Raw genomic sequence first — 9,279 nt, 5'->3', positions numbered from 1 at the left:
TTCCCTGCAGTAAACTATTCCTGTAATATTGGTATGTCAAAAGCAATAAAACTCAGTCCCAACAGTGGCAGCACCACAACCAATCATGTAGTTAAAAATAAGCTCAAAATTTTTCACCAAAATATTGAAAGCCTGCTCTGTAAGTTAGACCAATTTATTGTAAATATTGATGAACCAACAGACGCAAGTTGTGCTCATATTCTCTGTCTGACAAAACACCATGTCACTTTTGGCATCAAAATGCTCAATATTCCAGACTATGTTTTAGCTACATCATTTTGTAGAAAGCATACGTGCAAGAGTGGGGCAGCTATTTATGTGAAAAACAGCCTGTCCTTTAATACAATAGATGTAGAGAAATATTGTGTAGAGAAAGACTTTGAGGCATGTGTCACAGAAATAGTAGAAGCTAACAAGGAACTGCTAATCGTAGCAGTATACAGGGCTCGACCTGGTAATTTTAAAGTATTCATGAAACAATTAGATTCTGTACTATTGTATCTCACAAGGAAAAATAGGAACATTATAGTGACTGGAGATTTTAATATAGATTTCCTGGAAATCTCATCTTATAAGACACAGTTTGCAAATTTAATACATACCTACAACATTGTCTCCACTGTCAGTTTCCCCACAAGAACTATTGCCACTTCCAGCACTCTAATAGACAATATCTTTGTAGATATGAGTAGAGCTCATCACATCAAAGTTGAAAAGGTCATAAATGGTCTCTCTGATCATGATGGGCAAATATTCACAACTGACAACTTTAATACAAATCAGAGCAAAGCTAGTGCACAGTGGAAAACCTTTAGAAACATGAATGAGGAAAATATCCAAAAGTTCAAATTATGCATTCGAGAGACTGACTGGAGGTATGTTCATCTTGCAAATGATGTTAATACAAAATAAAATTTATTTACTTATGAATTATCAGGTATATTTGAAAGTGTCTTTCCAAAAAAGGCTGCAGACTACAGAACAGGTAATGAAACAAAAAAACCATGGCTCACCAAGTGCATAAAAATATCATGCCAGAGAAAAAGAGAACCGTATATAATATCCAGACAATCCAATAATCCCCTCCAGATGAACTATTATAGGTCATACTGTAAAATTTTAACTAAAGTCATTAAAATATCTAAAAGTATGTGCATACAATCTGAAATTAATTGTTCAAATAATAAAATCAGAACGATTTGGAATGTAATAAAGAGGGAAACTGGTACTGCACCGTCTTACAATGAAAAAAATGCTGTCCTAAAAATTAACGATTTGGAAATAACTGATAGTAAACAGATAGCAGACACATTTAACAACCACTTTCTAACTGTCACCTTTCAAATAGGTTGCAGTGGTGACCTAAGGGAAGCTGCAGATATTCTGAAACTTAACCTTCCACAATTTTTTAATGATATAAATGTAACACACATAACTGTTAATGAAATAAAAAAATAATTCACTCATTGAAAAGTAAAGGATCTTCAGGTATAGATAACATCTCTAGTAAACTGTTGAAAGTCTGCAGTAATGATGTAAGTGTAGTACTTGCTCACATTTGCAACACATCTCTTTATGAGGGAGTTGTTTGAGAGAGAATGAAATATGCCATTGTGAGACCTCTTTTCAAGTCTGGCGATGCTACAGATGTCAAAAATTATCGTTCTGTCTCTCTCTTAACAACATTTTCAAAGGTTCTTGAAAAGGCAGTGTATAACAGGATTGTGGCACATCTTGATAAACTTAATATTATTAACCACAGACAGTTGGTTTTCAAAAAGGGGTTTCCACAGAGCGTGTCATATATTCACTCACAAATGATGTCTTGGAGTCTATTAATAGTAAGAAGTCACCAGTTGGTGTCTTCTGTGATGTTTCCAAGGCCTTTGATTGTGTAAACCACAAGATACTCTTCGAGAAGGTCTATCATTACAGAATCAAAGGGCCTATAGGTAACTGGCTTAAATCGTATATTGGAAACAGGAAACAAAAGGTGGTTCTAAACGGGTGCAACAAAGGATTTTCTAATCTAGTGGATTTTGAATGGGGCAAAATTCATCATGGAGTTCCCCAGGGATCTGTCCTTTGACCCTTGCTGTTTTTGATATATGTTAATGATTTACCCCTGTCCATTAGTAAAAATTGTGAATTCACAATTTTTGCTGATAATACAAGCATTATAGTAGATGGTAAGTCTACTGCTCATCTGGAAACTGATGTTAATGATATACTCAGAGAAGTTACAGCTTGGTTTTCAATTAATTCTCCTCCAGTTAATATTAAAAAAAACTAATTTTATACAGTTCCACACAAAAAATAAAGCTCTAGAAAATATAGTAATTGCCCTTGACAACCAGGAACTAGGACAGGTGCACTCCACTAAATTCCTGGGGGTTCACATTGACAGTGGACTCAACTGGGAATAGCATGTGTCCCTTACTCTAAAAAGGCTTTTATCAGCAACTTTTGCTCTAAGAATCATCACTCATTTTGGGGACATCAACATTTTAAAATCAGCTTACTTTGGGTACTTTCACTCATTAATGATTTACAGAATAATATTCTGGGGTAATTCACCAGCCTCAATTAAATCTTAACTGATCAGAAGAGAGCAGTCAGAATCATGTGTGGGGTTCCTTGACGAACCTCATGTAGAAAACTTTTTGCACAGTTAGGCATTCTGACCACAACATGTCAGTACATATACTCTCTGATGAATGTAGTTATTAAAGACTATGCTCAGTATGAAACAAATTGTTCATAGCATAACTACAATACTAGAGGTAAAGATGTTCTACATGTTGAACTAAAAAAAATTATCACTTGTACAGAAGGGAGTAAAGTATGCTGCTATAAAGACTTTTAATGCATTGCCTAATTATATTAACTGTACAAGATAAAATGAAATGCTGTTCAAAGGTACGTTAAAAAATACCTGCTAGACCATCCACTGCACTCCTTAGATGAGTGCTTTTCCAGAAGTAATGCATCCTTTAATAATAGATGTATTTAGTCTCTTAGTTATTAGATACAATATTATGTTAATGTTATAGTGTTAATGTTATAGTTATAATGTTATAGTGTGAATTGCTATACTAGTTAAATGACAGCTTGTTAATGAGAAAAAGTGGTACATATTAATATCTATATCATTGTATTATATTACTATTCTGCAGCATTAATTGTATTTGTACAGTTGTATTGACATGTTCCACATCCAGGTGAATCACTCGCATGTATGGATCAATGGAATACGCATACCAAATAAATAAAATAAAAATCAAACATAGCGTCACCCGTGTGTCTCTGTGTACGTGTTATGGCAAACGATATTTCGAACATTCATTCCCCTGTCTGCTGTGGCAGTGATACACTTGCCGGTCCTGTGTGTAGATATGTGACTGAAGTGGCAGACTGCATTTTGAACAAGTGCTTTTGCAGTTCTCATGTGATGGTGTCACACATGGTATCCCTTATGTGTGGAAAATGCATTTGATCAGCGGTTATTTTAAAGACAAAAATATTGGCTCTACTGAAGTCGAAGTTGTGTGACTGTGAAGTCATCTGGTCGCATATCACAGGTGCAGATGAAACCAAGTTAATTGCTGGATGTTTTTACCGGCCACCCGATTCTGCTGCGGCAGCTCTAGAGTAATTCTAAGAAACAGTCAATAGAGTGTAAATATCCATATCATGCAATACTGGCTGGAAGCGACTTTAGCCTGCTGAATATAGACTGGGATGTCTATGGGTTCACTGTGTGTGTTTGGGGGGGGATTAAGACAGACAGTCATGCGAAATACTTTTGAACACATTTTCTGAAAAATTGTCTTGAGCAGCTAGCTCGGCAGCCCACACACAATGAAAACCTTATAGACCTCATAGTTACAAATAGGCTGGACCTTATCAACAATGTCAGTAAAGAAACGGGGATTAGCGATCCTGATATCATAATAGCAAATATGATTACGAAAGTTAATAAATAAGTCAAGAAGGCCAGGAGAGTGTTTCTGCTAGATAGAGCAGAAAAGCAGTTATTAACATCTGACTTAGACAGTGAATTGGCATCATTTATTTCCAGTAAGATAGATGTAGAGGAATTATGCGAAACGTTTAAGCAGATTGAAAATCGCAGTCTGGAGAGTTACGTGCCTAGTAAGTGGATAACGAATGGAAAAGACCAACCATGATTTGATAACGAAATTCGGCGAATGCTGAGGAAGCGGAGGCTGTTGATCTCTCTGATCAAAAAGGAACGCTTAAATGACGAGAGGTTTGTGCGTCTGTGAAAAGACCTATGCACAAAGCATACAACTACCACCGTCACACCTTAGCAAAAGATCTGTCAGAGGACCTGAGAAAATTCTGGTCGTGTGTAAAATCGCTAAGCGGGTCAAAGACTTCCATTCAGTCCCTTGTTGACCAGTCTGGTGTGGAAGTTGAAGATAGCAAAACGAAAGCTGAAGTTTTAAATTTCGCATTAAAGAAATCGTTCACACAGGAGACTCATAAAAACTCATTTGGCCATCAGACAGACTCCCGTATGGACGACATAGTAATAAGCGAATCTGGTGTAGATAAACAACTGAAGATCAGAAAGCAAATAAATCAAAAGGTGTGGATGGAATCCCAGTTCGATTTTACAAAGAATAAGATACGGCATTGGCCCCTTACCTAGCTTGCATTTATCGTGAATATCTCGCCCAGAGCAAAGTCCCAAGCAAATGGAAAAAAGAGCAGATGACTCCAGTATATAAGAAGGGCAAAAGAACGGACATGCAAAATTAAAGACCAATATCCCTAACTTCTGTTTGCTGCAGATTCCTTAAACATATTTTCAGTTTGAATGTAATAAACTTTCTTGAGGCTGAGAAGCTTATGTGCACGAATCAGCATGGTTTTAGAAAGCATCGCATGTGCAAAACTCAGCTTGTCCTTTTCTCACATGATATAGTGAGAAATATGGATGAGGGGCAATAGGCAGATTCCATATTTCTAGATTTCTGGAAAGCATTTGATACACTGCCCATTGCAGGTTGTTAACAAAGGTACGAGGAAATGGAATAAGTTCACAGATATCTGAGTGGCTTGAAGACTTGTTAAATAATAGATCTCATTATGTTGTCCTCGACGGCGAGTGTTTATCAGAGGCAAGGGTATCGTCCAGAGTGTCCCAGGGAAACGTGACAGCGCCGCTGTTGTTTCCTGTATAAATAAATGATTTGACTGACAGGGTGGGCTGCAGTCTGCATTTATTTCCTGATGATGCCGTGGTGTACTGTAAGGTGTCGATGTTCAGTAACTGTAGGAAGATACAAGATGACTTAGACATAATTCCTCGTTGGTGTGATGAATGACAGCTACCCATAAATGTGGTAAAGTGAAAGTTAATATGGATGAGTTGGAAGGAACATCAAACCTTTAATGTTTGGATACAGTATTACTAGTGTTCTGCTTGATACACTCAACTGGTCATAACACTGCAAGTGATATGAGATGGAACGTACAAGTGATAACTGTGGTAGGGAAGGCGAATGGTCGACTTCGGTATATTGGGAGAATTTTAAGGAAGAGTGGGTCATCTGTAAAGGAGACCGCATGTAGGATGCTGTTGCGACCTATTCTTGAGTACTGCTCGAGTGTTTGGGATCTGTACCGCGTCGGATTGAAGGTAGACATCAAAGCAATTCAGAGGTGGGCTGCTAGATTTGTTACCGGTAGGTTCAAACAACAAGTAAGCGTTACAGAGATGCTTTGAGAACTCAAATGGGAAACCCTGGAGGGAAGGCGACGTTCTTTTAGAGAAAATATTGAGAAAATTTAGAGATCCGGCATTTGAAAATGACTGCTTAATAATTCTCCTACCACCAAAATACATTGCCCACAAGGGCCACGGAGAAAAGGTACGAGAAAATAGAGCTCATACAAAGGCATACAGACAGTCGTTTTTCCCTCGTTCTATTTGTGAATCCAACAGGAAAGGAAATGACAAATAATGGTAAATTATATCCTCCGCCAAGCACCGTACGGTGGCTTGCGAAGTATCTATGTAGATGTAGATGTAAATGAAGTGAGAGGAATTTTGAACAGTGTATATTCTAAGAGAACTGTAAATTTGTATTTTGTTGTGAATTATGACACTGTGAACAATGAATGTAAAGATTCCCATATGACTATTGAAAAGACATGATGTTATTTGTCATGGACGATGGAAGTTGGGGGACCACAATGGTTTTGAATTGTGGATGTAAAACGGATTTTACGAACTATGAATGGATGGTAATTGCAATGATCTTAATCTGAAGGCGGCTCATACACTGCGATTGGAGCTGGGAAAGTTAAGATATCGTCATCATTGAATGGCGTGCACGACTTCGAGTGCGGCGGCGGTAGTGATACAGCACCGGCGACTGGAGGCAGTACGGTCGGCAAAATTTGACTGTCGGGAGCGTCTAGAAGTTGGCGGCTTTGGCGGCGCATGGAGTGATACTGGCGACTGACAGAGGATTCGACTGGATTGGCAGCTCGAAACGCACAGCGGGTTTTGTGACAGCGTGGAGGCGGCACCTGACTTCACTGCAATTAATGTAAGTTATTCTTACAAAATTATTAAAGAACGAACTTTTGTTGTGATTTCAGGGATTTCATCTTGCAATTTTAGAATTTGTTAATTTTGTGTTTTGTGAATTACTAGTGGCACAAGATGGATTGTACTTATGACAGTGTAGGTGATGAGAGCACCACTCAGGCAGATGTTACTAACATAGAGGACAGTACTAATGAATTAATTAATAATGACAATAGTAATTTACTACCATTGAGTGAATCTCATAACATAGCATATGACGAAACTACTGATGTAAATGGGAACAAGATGTTAGTGACAGTGTAAATCACATTGATAATATAGTTGATGATGATAATGTTGATGTAAATGGTGAACAAAAGGTTGTTGTTAATGTAAAACATGCTGAATTAACAGAACTGTCAAGCAATGATGATGAAGTCAATTCTGGGAATCACACTCGGTGTGATTTTAAATTGTTATTATGCAAAATGAGACAGATCTCAAAGAAATGTTATAAGAAAAAAAATGGTTTGTCAAAATAATTTCATATGGATCCGAAAATAACTAGTTCATAAATTAGGGAAGATGTATCAAAAATCAATAAAAAATCAGTGATGAGTTAAAACAAACTAGGAAAGGTGTATCAAACACCATGAAACAGGCCGATGATGAATTAAAACAAACTAGACAAGATCTATTAGATAAAAGTGACGAGCGAATCAATGATGAATTAAGAAAGAAAATCAAAACTGAATTGGCAAAAATCAATTCTGTATTGATGGACAGGAAAATACGTTAGTGTCTAGGAACTTGGATACTGAAAATGGGGAATTAAATATTAAACAGGAAACGTTAGGAGAGGTTATTTGTGATGAAAATGAAGTACAAGAATATGACAATGAAATGGGAGAGAGTAAGGATAAGGGTTATGAATTAATGTGAGACATAGGCGTTGTAAATGGAAACATCAAAACAGAAATGTTTGAAGCAGAGATATGGGTTAGATATGTGGAAAAATGTGGTGAGAAAGGTAAACAGAATAATATCAATGATGAAGTAATGGAAAATGAATTTAACTGTTGTGCATAGGGATGCAGTAATGGAATAATGAAAAATGCAGGTGACATAGATGTGTAGTACAAAAATAAACTGCCTTTTCACAAAGATAATACTGTTTTTGAAGTCATAAACCAGAAAAACTACTTTAAAATCTGCAATACAAAATATAACTTTATTTGCTCGAATAATGATATTAGTGATGTAGTTTACAATCTTATAGATCATGTTAACAGGTTATTATGAAAATAAAGCTGTGCTAAATTTATTGAGAAGGCATCAGAAAAATATTTTCTGAAATTTATGTTATATGGAAAGACTATGTTTACTGGTTTGAGTTGCAACAACATAGCCCTTTCAAACAATGGCTTCTGGTCATCTCATACATAGTAGCATGAGAAGCTTTAGATGATAACAATATGTAGTTGTTTAGACTGTTAGAAGTGTACCTATTAATTTAGTGTTTATTATGAGGCCATTTTAATGTTCTGACCATGGACTGAGTATGTATTACAGGTGTAGAATAAGAGAGAGAATTCACAGAACGAGTGCACAAAGCATGGGCTGTCAGATCAACTGAGTATGTAATAACAGTGCTGGATACATGGCGAATGCGTGCAGGTTGGTTTATTACCAGCCACCAGCTGTCGACACAAGGTCAAGGTCGTTGTCACAGTGTTTGACTGAGCAGTAGATGAATCACGCATCGGTCTTGGGGGTGGCACAGCACATGAACTGTTAAATGATTTTATTGTGTAATAGTGGTGCTGGAGACATGACTAAGGTGCCCAGGGCGACGAATTACCAGCCATCAGCTGTTATGGCAAGGTCTTTGCTGCAACACTTGACAAAGTAGTAGATGAATGACACATCACTGCCAGGTGTGCAGAGGGTTATAAGAGGTTATTTAATGCTTACAAACGAACTTGGGGCCTAGTTGCTTATGAGATGAAGATTAATATTTTGTAATTATACAGGAAGTTGTCATGTTTAGAGTATTACCCATTCATATAATTCATAAATTTGTAATTTTGGTTTTATCAGGAAGTTGTAATATTATGTGTGTCTACTGTTGGTATTGTTTAATGTATCTTGCATGTATCAAAATGTACAGTGGAATAGAGAGAGGGTGTCACCGACACCAGGATGACACCAGCCACCTGCATATCATGATGTAATTCCGCAACTGGCCACAGAAAACAGGTAAAAAGTCATAATGGTGTTGTAAGTGTTAACAAGGCCAATAACTTTGTTACTGAAATGTATTATTAAAAGGCTGTGTATACTGAAACAATTTTGTAAATATTAGAAATTTGGGGGACGTTATTGTTTTTGTATTACACAGACATTATTGCATTCCGACTGTTGGATGAGCACCTTAAGAACTAAATGAACTTCGAAATATTGAAGATAAAAAATAATAGGGAAATTTGATGTAAAAGTACAGTTAAGAACCTAGTAGGATTGGAGTTATTTCTTATTTTTTTAAATTTTCTAATTTTTTCAAAATTAGATTCTCCGAAAAGACATTCATGTTGGGTGTATCTGGTGTTTATACCACATCACTGCCCATGTTTATTACGTTTTATTTCTATGTTTTAATGAACAGTTGTAAGGTGGACATATTCTTTTGATTGTTGTAAGCTATTGATGTG

The sequence above is a fragment of the Schistocerca serialis genome, chromosome 3, assembly GCF_023864345.2.
Source record: "Schistocerca serialis cubense isolate TAMUIC-IGC-003099 chromosome 3, iqSchSeri2.2, whole genome shotgun sequence".
Taxonomy (NCBI): domain Eukaryota; kingdom Metazoa; phylum Arthropoda; class Insecta; order Orthoptera; family Acrididae; genus Schistocerca; species Schistocerca serialis.
Note: the sequence above shows the minus strand (reverse complement) of the source record.